The sequence below is a fragment of the Schistocerca piceifrons genome, chromosome 1 (assembly GCF_021461385.2).
Source record: "Schistocerca piceifrons isolate TAMUIC-IGC-003096 chromosome 1, iqSchPice1.1, whole genome shotgun sequence".
Lineage (NCBI taxonomy): Eukaryota > Metazoa > Arthropoda > Insecta > Orthoptera > Acrididae > Schistocerca > Schistocerca piceifrons.
In genome coordinates this window covers 935,377,937-935,391,172 of record NC_060138.1, presented here as the reverse complement: position 1 = coordinate 935,391,172, position 13,236 = coordinate 935,377,937, and positions in this window count along the sequence as shown.

The following is a 13,236-nucleotide window of genomic DNA, read 5'->3' as shown; positions in this document are numbered from 1 at the left end:
TCTTGATAAACTGTGCTATCGTGTTGAAGCTGTACCCTTACACGCCATCCAAGCTCTGTTTGACTCAATGCCCAGGCGTATCAAGGCCGTTATTGGGGCCAGAGGTGCTTGTTCTGGGTACTGATTTCTCAGGATCTATGCACCCAAATTGCGTGAAAACGTAATCACGTATCAGTTCTAGCATATTTGTCCAATGAATACCCATTTATCATGTGCATTTCTTCTTGGTGTAGAAATTTTAATGGCCAGTACTGTACATACCAGACTTACACAACGTTCTACCAAAAATGAATGTACCAAACAATGTTTAGAAGTGTTCAGTCACTCTAACTACGTCTCATAGGTCTATAAAACAGCAAACAAAAGGAATGTACGCAATCAAACATAAGTATACATGAGTATGTTCAGCACATAGAGCAACGTTAGAAACTAAAGCAAAAGATTTCTCTGTAATTGTGAACATCTGAGTTTGACATTTTTTATACGATGCAATATTTAACAGTGAAAATATGAAAAAGTGAATTCAGAGGTAATAAATATCAAATTTAAAAAAATTGTCCAGTAGAGGTGTTAACATTTTTGTTAAAATTGTATAGAATGGTAGTGCCACCATTAATATTTAAAGTAATAAGCTTTTAAAATGTTAATAATTTTAAAATTTTTCCACATTCATGGTTGAATAGTGAAATTTTTAATTATGTCAAAAAATCGACAAAAATATGCTTGGATAGAAATTGTTTCCTTACGAATAATTAATTTCGAATTTGACATTTTTGTACGTGAACACTGATCTCAATGACGCAAATAAAAACTTTTAAATAATTTAGCTTGCACGTATCCCTAGGTATTCTTTTTTGAAAAACAGTTACTGGTTCATGAACTATGTTCTTCATGCCCTACTCTCCTAACACCTCTGCAATATTCTACCTGGTAAGGATCCCACAGAACACTAAAAGATGACTGTCAAGTTTAGTGTAGGCAGTCGTTTTAGTACGTCAGTTGTATCTTCTAAGTGTTCTGCCAATAAAGAGCAGTCTTCGGTTCGTCTACCCGACAACAGTTTTAATTTTTCAATTTAAAGTGTTCGTAATTGTAGCTCACAGGTATTTAGCTGAATTTACGGTCTTTTGATCTGATTGATTAATCGTGTAAATGAAGTTTAAAGGATTCCTTTCAGTACTCATGTTGATAACCTCACACTTTTCGTTGTTTAGGACCATTTGCCAATTTTCGTATCGTATAAATATGTTACGTAAATTGTTTTGCGGTTGTTTTTGATCTTCTAATGACATTTACTAGATGGTAAGTATCATCAGCAAACAATATCCTAAGAGGACTACCCAGTTTGTCTATTAAACCATTTATATAAATAAGCGACAATAGAGGACCCATAACACATGGGAAGCCAGAAATCACTTCTTCTTTACTCGATGACTTTCCGTCAGCTGCTACGGGCTGTGACCTCTCTGACAGGAAATCACTAACCCAGTTGCATAACTGAGACGATATGATATAAACACGCAATTTGATTTCAAGCCACTTGTGAGGTACGGTGTCGAAAGCTTTCTGAAAATATATAAATACAGAATCAATCTGAAATGTTTTCTTGATAGCACTCAATACTTCATGTGAGTAAAGAGCTGGTTGTGTTTCCAAGAACGATGTTTTCTAAATTGTTGTGTGTAATTCATAATGTTGGATCGCAGTATATGTTCCAAAATCCTGCTCGTACATGGGTGTGTTAACGTTAATGATACGAGCCTGTAATTTAGTGGGTTACTACTAATACATTTCTTGAATTTTAGAGGGACCTGTGTAGCTTTGCAGTCTTTGGGTACGGATCTTTCGTCGAGAGAGCTGATGTACATGATTGTTAAGTATGGGGCTGTTTCATCAGCATTCTCGGAAAGGAACCTGATTAGTATAAAATCTGGACCAGAATACTTGTTTATATTACGTGATCTAAGATGCTTACCACTCCAAGGATACCTACTTTTAAGTTACGTTTGCATCTGTTCTGGATTCGAGTTCTAGAATATTTACTTCGTCTTCTTTGGTGAAGGAATATCGAAAGGCTGTGTTTAGTATCTCCTCTTTAGCTCCACTGTCATCGACATTATTTCCACTGTTATCATGCAGAGAAGCCATCGATTGTCTTGCCGCTAACAGGCGTTACAAACGACCTGATTCTCTTTGGGTTTTCTGCCAAATTTGGAAGCAAAGTTTCGTTGTGGAAACAATTACAACCATTTTGCATTTAAGTCCGCGCTAAATTTCGATCTTGTGTAGAAGATCGCCAATCTTGTGAATTTTGCGTTGGTTTAAATATGACAGTCTTTTTTCGTTATTTCTGCAACAGCGTTCTGACCTGTTTTGTGTACCATGCGGGATCAACTCCGTCATCTGGTAATTTATTTGATATAAAACGCTCAGCTGCTTCCGATACTATTTCTCTGAATTCAAGCCACATCTGGTCACCATTTACATTATTAATTTGGAAGGAGTGGATATTGTCCCTAACGAAGACATCAAGCGAATCTTTTTCTGCTTGTTTGAATAGGTAGATTATTCGTTTATTTTTCGTGGATTTGGGTGTTCCGGTATTCACTTCGCTATGACAACACTGTGTTTACTAATCCGTGAGTCCGTTTCAGTTGTGGTTGTTAGCTTAGTATTATTTGTTGCTAAGAAATCAAGTGTGTTTTCGTAATCGTTTTCTACTCGAGTGGGCTCATGAAGTAACTGCTCACAGTAATTTTCAGAGAATTAAATTAGAACTGTTTTGGTGATGTTTAATGCGTACCTCCAGATTTAAAAGATGTATTTTCAGCAACTTATACAGGGTAAATAGAACTCAAAAAATTGGTCAAATGTGTGTAAAATCTTGTGGAACTTAAGTTCTAAGGTCATTAGTCCCTAAGCTTACATACTACTTAACCTAAATTATTCTAAGGACAAACACACACACACCCATGCCTGAGGGAGGACTCGAACCTCCGCCAGGACCAGCCGCACAGTCCATGACTGCAGCGCCTTAGACCGCTCGGCTAGAATAGAAGTAACCACCAACTGTAATTGTATGAGTCCGTTACGTGTTTGAAATAAGACTGAAGTTTTCTTTGGACCTTTCAGCAGTTGAACCAGGACTATTATTTTATTCCGGGTCAAAAGAATGACCTCTACCCATGTTGACACATAGGATATACCTACTTCAGATTCATTACAAGATAAACCACTTCTAACAGCAACAAACACATCACCGTCAATTGTATTTGGCCAACCCTTTCTGGACATCGTTAGATGCTTCACAGAAACTTCGCTTGAACGTATCTCTGGCTTTAGCCACCTTCAGTGCTTCCTATCGGAACACGAAGCTCTGTTACTTCCCCATAGCTATGTCAGTTTGCAACTGCTATACCGATTTTCGTAGATCTACGTTCGTAATGTGTTCGAGCTTCACCCTATCGAGCCGTTTCTGTTTTCACCCGAGGTCCTTTAAAACCACCGAATCCACGTCACACAGCACCTGATAACCGTGGAGCTGACTCCTGCTTGTAATGATCTCCTGACCCATTTAACAGACCCCAAAACCCTACCTCCCTACGTCACAAGTCTAGAAATCAAGGAATCTGCACCCTACACGGTTGCAGAACTGTCTGAGCCTCTAATTCAGACCATCCACCTGGCTCTGTAGCAGATGTCCGCATTTTGTCCTGTCGTCTATGCTGCAAATGGCGAGCTCTGCTTTCATTTCATACGCAAGACTGGCGGCCTTCGCCACTGCTGATAGCCGCTCGAAGCCAGAGAGAATCTCTTCTGAGGTAATGTGTCACACGTTATTGATACTGACACAGCCATCACTGGCAGTTGGCTGCACCCTGTGCTCTTCGTAGCATCTGGAAGGACACGTTCGTCAGCTGAAATGACTCCATCCAGTATGCACACAGAGTACACATTGCAGTGCTTCCCCTCCTTGGCAGCCATGTCCCTAGGGCACTCCATAATGCGCGTAATATTAGAGCACCCAGCTACCGATAATTAGAACCTCTTCGACTTTCTGGATATTGGTCTGAGAGGCTTTCTCTGAAACAGGACTGTATCTGGCTGCACGACATTCTCAACCACAAACAACACCTGTAATCTGTTTTGAGACTAATCGGGATGGCCTTACATTCGGCCCCTGGGGAGTCTTTCACAGTCTGACACTCCCCGAGGCGACCTCCCACTCGACCACACATGAGGGGTCAGGCTCAATGAGAGCAGTAACTGGACTGGCCATCACTACAGACCGATCGGCAGTCTCGTGGGTCCTACTGGACGTTCTTTGGATCCCCACCGTGTGTCTACAACAGTGATGCCCATCCCCTACAGCCTCAGTCTGCGTAACCGAAGCCAACACAACCTAAAGCTGAGAGCTAAATGTCACCAACTCAGCACACATCCGAACACAACAATCCCAGTCCGTAACCATACTGAAGACGGTGAAAAACTACACTACATAGACAAACGAACTACTACCGACCACGCTACATAGCTTTACTGTAGAGACTTACGAAAAAGCAAGAACTAAATCTAATAAATTTCCTGAAATCCCTGCAGTGCAGCACCGTAGGCAGCGCTGAGTGTTGCGCCGCCCTGTTACAGCTGCGGCTTAGCGGACTCATGGTGTGAGCTGCTGTCTGCATGGAGTTCGCGACCTGGAAGGGTCAATATCGCCTCGCTCCCCATGTAGGACGCCGTTCGCTACACTGAAGCAGCTTGTCGACGTGTTTGGTGTAGGTGGCAGTGTCGGTCCCCATCACACTTTTCATTGGTGGACTAGTTGGTATCCATGGTCAAGAAAACTTGTTTATGAAGTTTAAATTTGTTGGCCGCCGCCAATCAAAGTGGTTTTTGTGTCTGTACAGTCATTGTGCTGGGTAATGGTATGTAAAGAGGGGCCGATGTTATCATGAAATAAGTAATGACAGGACTTTAGAGGCTAGACGTTACTGTGGAGGAACATATTTTATAACGGTGCATGTGTTGTAATGTCTTCTCATTTCGTGAATTAGACAGTGTTACCAGTGTGCCTTACAGAATCGTTATCAAGGAAGATTCTTCATAAATTGAGACTGTGGCTATGTACTGTACAATTAAGATCTTCATGTTGTAAAAGGAGTGCATTGTCAAAATCATTTATGTGGTGTTCTAACATCCATATCTCAGTCATACATTTATAACAAGATTTCTTTTGGTTGGAAGTAAGCGTTTAAAATTCTGCCTTTTCTTTAATTGTGTGAGAAATTATTTGTAATTAATCATCTTGAAACTCAACCTTGTTATTGATATTTTGTGAGAAATTATGTGAACTATTTTCAGATTCATTATTTTTGTCACTATCGTTATTATTCTTATTGCGTGAGGGATCATCAGAATAAACTTGCTGTGGGTGGTCAGATTTTAAAATCCTAACAAATAGATTGTAAGTGAGGATTTTTGAAACTGTCTTAACGAAATGTTGTTGGCTTTAAATATTGCAATAAATGGATGTTGTCTTAAATGAATGTCACAACCACTTTATCCTAACCTTTTCACTCACTGAAACTGTAACACACTGGTCGCACAGCGTGATTTCTCTGGGATGATGGGGATATGACATTAGTAGCATTTTTTTGGATTGCATATGTGTATTCAGTTTAGCAAATATTACTTCTTGTAGTTCTGTTTCAGCATGGCCGCCATGGTGGTATTTGGGGTAGCAGAACTACAAAAGGAAGAATTACTTTATGAATTAAAGATTCTCGGGGCTGATCCATCTGGCAGTGTGATCGAGCCAGAGCATCGTCTGTGGGAGGTTGCCAGTCATCCAGTGAATTCACCGAACTTTCAGGAAAAACAGGTGTGTGACGCCATTTTCAACTTTAAACTTGGAATTTTAGAATTAGAATCAACAGCTTCCTTTTTCGAGGTTAGTGAGCAAGTGAACAGAAATGAAGTTCGCATTCTGCTTTATGCTGGGAGAGCGCCGGATCTATGTAGTGTCAATGATTCTTACTTAGTTTGCAAATCATTGTGTGAACAACTGAATGAATTGTTCTTTCATATTCAGGGGATGTTAGCGTTTGTGGGGGAGGTAGAGCCAGGGAAGTTGTGTCAACCAATGGAAGAGCATACCCGTCAAATATTCTTCTGTAGTGACGTCTGACTTATTTGTTAAGTTACGCAATCCGTTAGGGCGATTACTGCAAGGAGCCGGTGTGTTGTCATTAAATTCAACTGATAACATACTGACGGCATTAAAGGTCTTGTTGGAACCGTAACGTAGAAGAGAAATTTTTGGATTAAGTGCGGAGCATTGTTATAAGTTACTGAGTCGTGTAATGACTGGCCGACTGGACATTGCACTGTGAGACACGATACATCATAGAGTGTCGCTCAGTGCATTTCGTGAGTTAATTTGTCACAGTTACGAGGGTTGGAACTGAAATAGTGGCAGCTATTTATTCACAACCGATACAAAAGAGTTACATGTTTGCACCTGTTACTGTCCTTCAAAGTTGTCACCAGCGTTGTGTAGAGCCCGTTGACAGCGATGTGGCAGGCGTAGTATACCGTAAGCAGAGTCTGTTCTGTTGACGGTGCGGGTGGAACAATTCTGCAGTGATTGCCACGAATCCAAAACTAAAACGCCAGTCCAAAGAATGGCATCATTATGGGTCGCCGCGAAAGTTGAAGGTATGCCAGAGCCCCAGCACAGCGAAAGTTACGGTGACTCTTGTGTACGACTGTGATGGTGTTATCCTAACGCATTGCGTTCCTCCATGGCAGATCGTCAATGCACAGTATTACTGTTCGTTTCTGGGGCATGACCTGTGACCAGCTTTACGAAAGAAGCGGTGACACTTTCTGCGCAACCCACCATACATTTTGCACATGGTGCAAGCTGTGGCTGCTCTGCTCGGTCGGTGGGACTGGAAAGTACTGTACCATCCATCATACTCCCCGGACTTAAGTCCTTGTGACTTTTATTTTGATTACGAAGATGAAGGAACCACTTCGTGGCACTCGATTCAGAACTGTTCCAGAGATTCGATAGGCAGTAGACCGTTCCAATCGCACCTTGAGCATAACAGGCTCGGATAACGGTATACTACGCCTTCCACATAGCTAGCAACGAGTTCTACACAATGCTGGTGACTACTCTGATGGACAGTAACAGGTACAAACATGTAACTCTTTTCTTTCGGTTGTGAATAAATAGTTGCCATTATTTAAGTTCCAACCCTCGTATTTCAGCACCCGCGCCCGATGTGAGCTTGTTGGCAAAGGCTATTTCGCTGTCAGCAGTCTGATGAACCAATATAGATCTACACTGAAAGGATAAATGACAGTGTTAGAAGTTTGTGTCTGAATTATAGCCAAGGGGAAATAATGGAAAACAATGAATGCGACCCAGTGGTTTCTCTAGAGCGTTATTTCACGAGCAGCGAAAAACATTTCACCAAATAGATTGATTAATGAGCCCTGTGCAAGCTGTAATGTATGGTGACCAGGTGCGGGGAAAGGGATTTGCCCCAGGGTGGCAAGAAATGGCAAATAGTAATCCCAATCGGCAGCCGGTCTCATGTGCAGTAAGGAGGTTTATGTGTAAGAGCAGTGGACATATTGCGAAGAACTGCGTAGGGTAGTCATGCTTCATCTCCAGTTGACGGTGTTTTAAGTGGACACCGTGAAGGTGAGCCTTTTGTAGAAGCGTTGTGATGATCCCTGGGACTCGACTTCCTTTGGTGTGTGTGTCTATAAAACTGGAAACTGTTTGTGCACTTCTCGATACCAATAGATCTGTATCCCTAATTAAGGAGGAGAGAGTGTTAATTCATTAAGATAATTCTAGGTTACGCGGATTGTTGGGTGGAATTGAATCCTGTCAGATAACCAATTCCGAATAAATGCAAATTTTGGGGTTAATTAAGATTAAGACTCGCATTGGTGATTTTATGTGGAATTTCCCAGTCAGGGTGACTCGTAATATATCTGTGTCGGCCACACTAGGTGCACATCTTATCTTTAATGATGGGTCTTCTCCCCAGAGGGGTAGGTTTTATTTTGAATTTGCATGTGAGGTTTCTAAGTTTTGTAAGCATCTGGTGAACGGCACTGCAGACCACAGGAAACAGGCAGTTAATTAAGTATATGCTGGTGTCACCGTCTATGATCTCACATATTTGCTTTACGAACAGAGGGGACAGAGTGTCAAGCTATGTAAAGCTTTTAGTGACGTACTTACTGACAGCATTGGCAAGATAAACGAAGCCAAGAATAAAACTAAACTAAGGAATAACGTCCCTGCAAGGCGCCCACCAAACAGGTCGTCACCATCTCAAACGATAGCGTTACGGCTAACTATCGATTAAATGCTACGGGAGGAAGTTATTAGGTCATCCAAAGCACTATAGTCCTCTCTGGAAATTTTGGTGCCCATGTCGCAGGGGGAATCTTACGACAAAGAAGCTTCTACGTCGTAAATTAAGTGGATAACGCACAAAGAACAAAGCTAGAAGAAGAAAGTTTTCTCGTGGAATTTGAGACAATGTACCTTAAAGAGATTAGTCTAAATGCAAAGAAGATGAGGTTTTAAATTCGTTAACAGCCATCTGTATAGTCGGAGATATGAGGCAATGTAGTCTATATTTTTATACAGAAAATCTGAGAAACTAGCGCTCTATGAACTGTATGTTGGGTGCTGCAACCTCTATGCGTGAATTTCGTATTCATCTGATTCGGACAACAGTTGGAAGAGGAATGACACAATGGGAGACAAGAGAAAACGCCACTTTTGGAAGCGAGGCACTGTAGTATAATCACCATGAACATTGATGAGATAATTACAGCTCGTCTAACTACAAACAACGCAACTGAACTATGAGGAAACACATGAACTGTATTCGCGGTTACGAATATAAGCAACCATCAGCTGTGTAATGGAATGACAGCAGTAAACATTTATGCCGAGGGGGAGTGGAACACAGATTTCCCAGTTGTCGCAAGCTCTCAACTTACCATTAATTTATCCGAGCACATTTCACACTCAGATCTCAACTCCCAAACGTCATCAATCATGTGTCTACGACTTGCACTCATGCATGCAGTATGTATATTCCCACACAGGAGAGATATTTTAATTGAAATTCGCTTCCCCGATGGTTCAAATGGATCTGTGCACTATGGGACTTAACATCTTAGGTCATCAGTCCCCTAGAACTTAGAACTACTTAAACCTAACAAACCTAAGGACAGCACACAACACCCAGTCATCACGAGGCAGAGAAAATCCCTGAACCCGCCGGGAATCGAACGCTTCCCCGATGTCGGCCGATGAATACGACATTATGATGCCTGTAGTGTTCGTAAATATTTTTCTATGTTCCGAAGGAAATTGCGTCATACGTTCCAACAACACAGGTTGCGCTATCGCACTGATGAGGAAAGAGGTCACAGCCATGGAAACTGTAGGCCTCTGATCCGACGCGAAAAGTAACTGCCATAGCCAAAGCGGTGCAATCAATCAGAATGGTTACGTTTACACTGGTATGTGCTTAACAAAGTTATGAGGGGTGGGGAGGATGCGCCACCGTTACTGAGCCCTTTTAGAAAAGTGATACGAAAGCAGGAAGAGATTCACTGCAAATTTAAAAGGCGCTGAAGTCTTAGAGACAAACAAAAACTGAGCATAGCGAAAATAAATATAAGGAGAGCCATGCTGAAGCGTTCACGAATTGGAAAGTAAAATTCCGTCTACGAACTTTATAGAAAATCGTAAGAAATTTTTATTTTACTTTAAATCCTGTAAAAGGATCTAGGCCACCTGTTCAGATACTCTATGACCATAATGTCGTCAACTCAGATGATGACTCGGAAAAGGCTGAATTACTTGACATATTTTTCCAAAACTCCGTCACTGTGGATCGCACTATAGTTCAAATGTGTGTCTATGTCCAAGCGACGAAACTGCTAAGATCATCGGTCCCTAGTCTGACACGCTATTTAAACTAACATACGCTAAAGACAAGACACACACCCATGTCCGAGGGAGGACTCTAACCTAAGGCGGGAGCGGCCGCGCAAGTCGCGGCATGGCACCTCTAACTGCACGGCCATTCCGCGCGGCGCACTGTAGTTCCTCCTTTAAACCGTCATACTGTAAGTCCCCGTGATGTTTGTAACATACAGCATACGTATGTGTGGTTCCTAATGTTGTCTCCACTATGAAATTCTCACGCCTACAAATGATTAAAACGACCCTGTCATTGACAACCTATACCAGGGGATTTCCATATAACGAAGTATGGTGTTCTGGTTTTATTTGGCTTCTGTGAAGCACATCAAAACAAACATTCCTATCATATGCTACTAACATAAATCAGAACTTGAATGCCGTAAATGATTTATTCTCAAATCCCAGTAGCTATTAATTCTTAATTTCTTTGCGTGTTTTTGGGTATTTGCATTGTTTAATTCATAAATTTCGGGCGTATTATAGTATTTGAGAGTTGTTGCATCGCGCTTTAGTGTTTACTTAGTAGATTCTTACTTAAACTGCGTGTGCGTTTCGTATAGGAGGTGTAATTTCGAGTTTTAGCTACTGTAATCCTAAATTCAGGCAGATTGTAGCGCAGTCGTTAGGGATTTGTACAGGTAAGTTAATACATTCTTTGCGTGTTTCCTTTGCGTTATCTAGGCACGGACTCGTGTTTCAGTAACTGTTGTTCAACATCGACTAGAATGGACAGGGATTGTGATGGCTGTGTTCGGATGAGGGCTGAGTTGGCATCCCTTCGCTCACAGCTGCAAGCGGCGCTGACTTCGGTCTCGCAGCTTGAGGCTGTTGCCAATGGGCACCACTGTGGGGAGCCGGACTTGGGTATCGCGGGGATGTCAACCTCGTCCCGTCTGTCCCCAGATCGGTCTGCCGCTGTGGTTGCCCCGGTTGCTGCCCGCAGTGGGGCTGAGCCCTCGCCTGTGATTGATTGGGAGGTCGTTCCAAGGCGTGGCAGGCAGCGAAAGACGTCCCTGGGGGCTGATCAGAAAGCCTCCCCGGTGCGCCTGACAAACAGGTTTCAGGCACTGTCTCTGGCTGAGCCACTTGCAGCTGCCTGCCCTGTTTCAGAGGATGATTCTCAGCCTTCAAGGTCCGGGCAATCACAGAGGGTGGGCTTATTGGTAGTTGGGAGCTCCAATGTTAGGCGCGTAATGGGGCCCCTTAGGGATATGGCGGCTAAGGAGGGGAAGAAATCCAGTGTGCACTCTGTGTGCATTCCGGGTGGAGTCATTCCTGATGTGGAAAGGGTCCTTCCGGATGCCATGAAGAGCACAGGGTGCAGCCAGATGCAAGTGGTGGCACATGTCGGCATTAATGACACGTGTCGCTTTGGATCTGAGGAAATTCTCTCTGGATTCCAGCGGCTATCTGATTTGGTGAAGGCTGCCGGTCTTGCTTACGAGATGAAGGCAGAGCTCACCATCTGCAGCATCGTTGACAGAACCGACTGCGGACCTTTGGTGCAGAGCCGGGTGGAAGGTCTGAATCAGAGGGTCAGACGGTTTTGCGACTGTGTTGGCTGCAGATTCCTTGACTTGCGCTATAGGGTGGTGGGGTTTCGGGTTCCGCTGAATAGTTCAGGAGTTCACTACACTCAGCTGGCGGCTACACGGGTAGCGGAGGCTGTGTGGCGTGGACTGGGCGGTTTTTTAGAAGGCCTCGGGAAAGTATGGGGTGGGCTGCAATCTCAAAGGGGGCATGGCAAATACAGGACGAGCTTGGATCAAGGAACAGTTGGAATTGTAGTTGTAAATTGTTGTAGTTGTGCTGGGAAAGTCCCTGAGCTTCAAGCGCTAATAGAAAGCACAAAAGCTGAAATCGTTATAGGTTCAGAAAGCTGGCTAACGCCTGAAATAAGTTCTTCAGAAATTTGTACGAAGTCTCAGACCGTGATCAGGAATGATAGATTAGGCAGAATTGGTGGTGGAGTGTTTGTGTCTGTCAGTAGTGGTTTATCTTGTAGTGAAGTCGAAGTAGATACTCCGTGCGAGTTGGTATGGGTGGAGGTTATACTTAACAGCCGAACTAAGTTAATAATTGGCTCCTTCTACCGACCCCCAGACTCCGATGATATAGTTGCTGAACAGTTCAGAGAAAATTTGAGTCTCGTAACAAATAAATACTCCACTCATACGGTTATAGTTGGTGGGGACTTCAACCTTCCCTTGATATGTTGGCAAAAATACTTGTTCAAAACCGGTGGTAGGCAGAAAACATCTTCCGAGATTGTCCTACATGCTTTCTCCGAAAATTATTTCGAGCAGTTAGCCCACGAACCCATGCGAAATGTAAATGGTTGCGAAAACACACTTAACCTCTTAGCCACAAACAATCCAGAGCTGATAGAGAGCATCATGACTGATACAGGGATTAGTGATCACAAGGTCGTTGTAGCTAGGCTCAATACCGTTTGTTCCAAATCGACCAGAAACAAACGCAAAATAATTTTATTTAAAAAAGCGGATAAAGTGTCACTAGAAGCCTTCCTAAGAGACAATCTCCAATCCTTCCGCACTGACTATGCAAATGTAGACGAGATACGGCTCAAATTCAAAGATATAGTAGCGACAGCAATTGAGAGATTCACACCTCATAAATTGGTAAGAGATGGAATTGATCCACAATGGTACACAGAACAGGTCCGAACGCTGTTGCAGAGGCAACGGAAAAAGCATGCCAAGTTCAGAAGAACGCGAATTCCCGAAGATTGGCTAAAAGTTACAGACGCGCGAAATTTGGCACGGACTTGAATGCGAGATGCCTTTAATAGGTTCCACAACGAAACATTGTTTCGAAATTTGGTAGAAAATCCGAAGAAATTCTGGTCGTATGTAAAGTACACAAGCGGCAAGACTCAATCAATACCTTCGCTGAGCAGTGCCGATGGTACTGTTGCCGACGACTGCGCCGCTAAAGCGGAGTTATTGAACACAGTTTTCCGAAATTCCCTCACCAGGGAAGACGAATGGAATATTCCAGAATTTTAAACACGAACAGCTGCTAGCATGAGTTTCTTAGAAATAGATACCTTAGGGGTTGCGAAACAACTCAAATCGCCTGATACGGGCAAGTCTTCAGGTCCAGATTGTATACCGATTAGGTTCCTTTCAGATTACGCTGATACAATAGCTCCCTACTTAGCAACCATATACAAC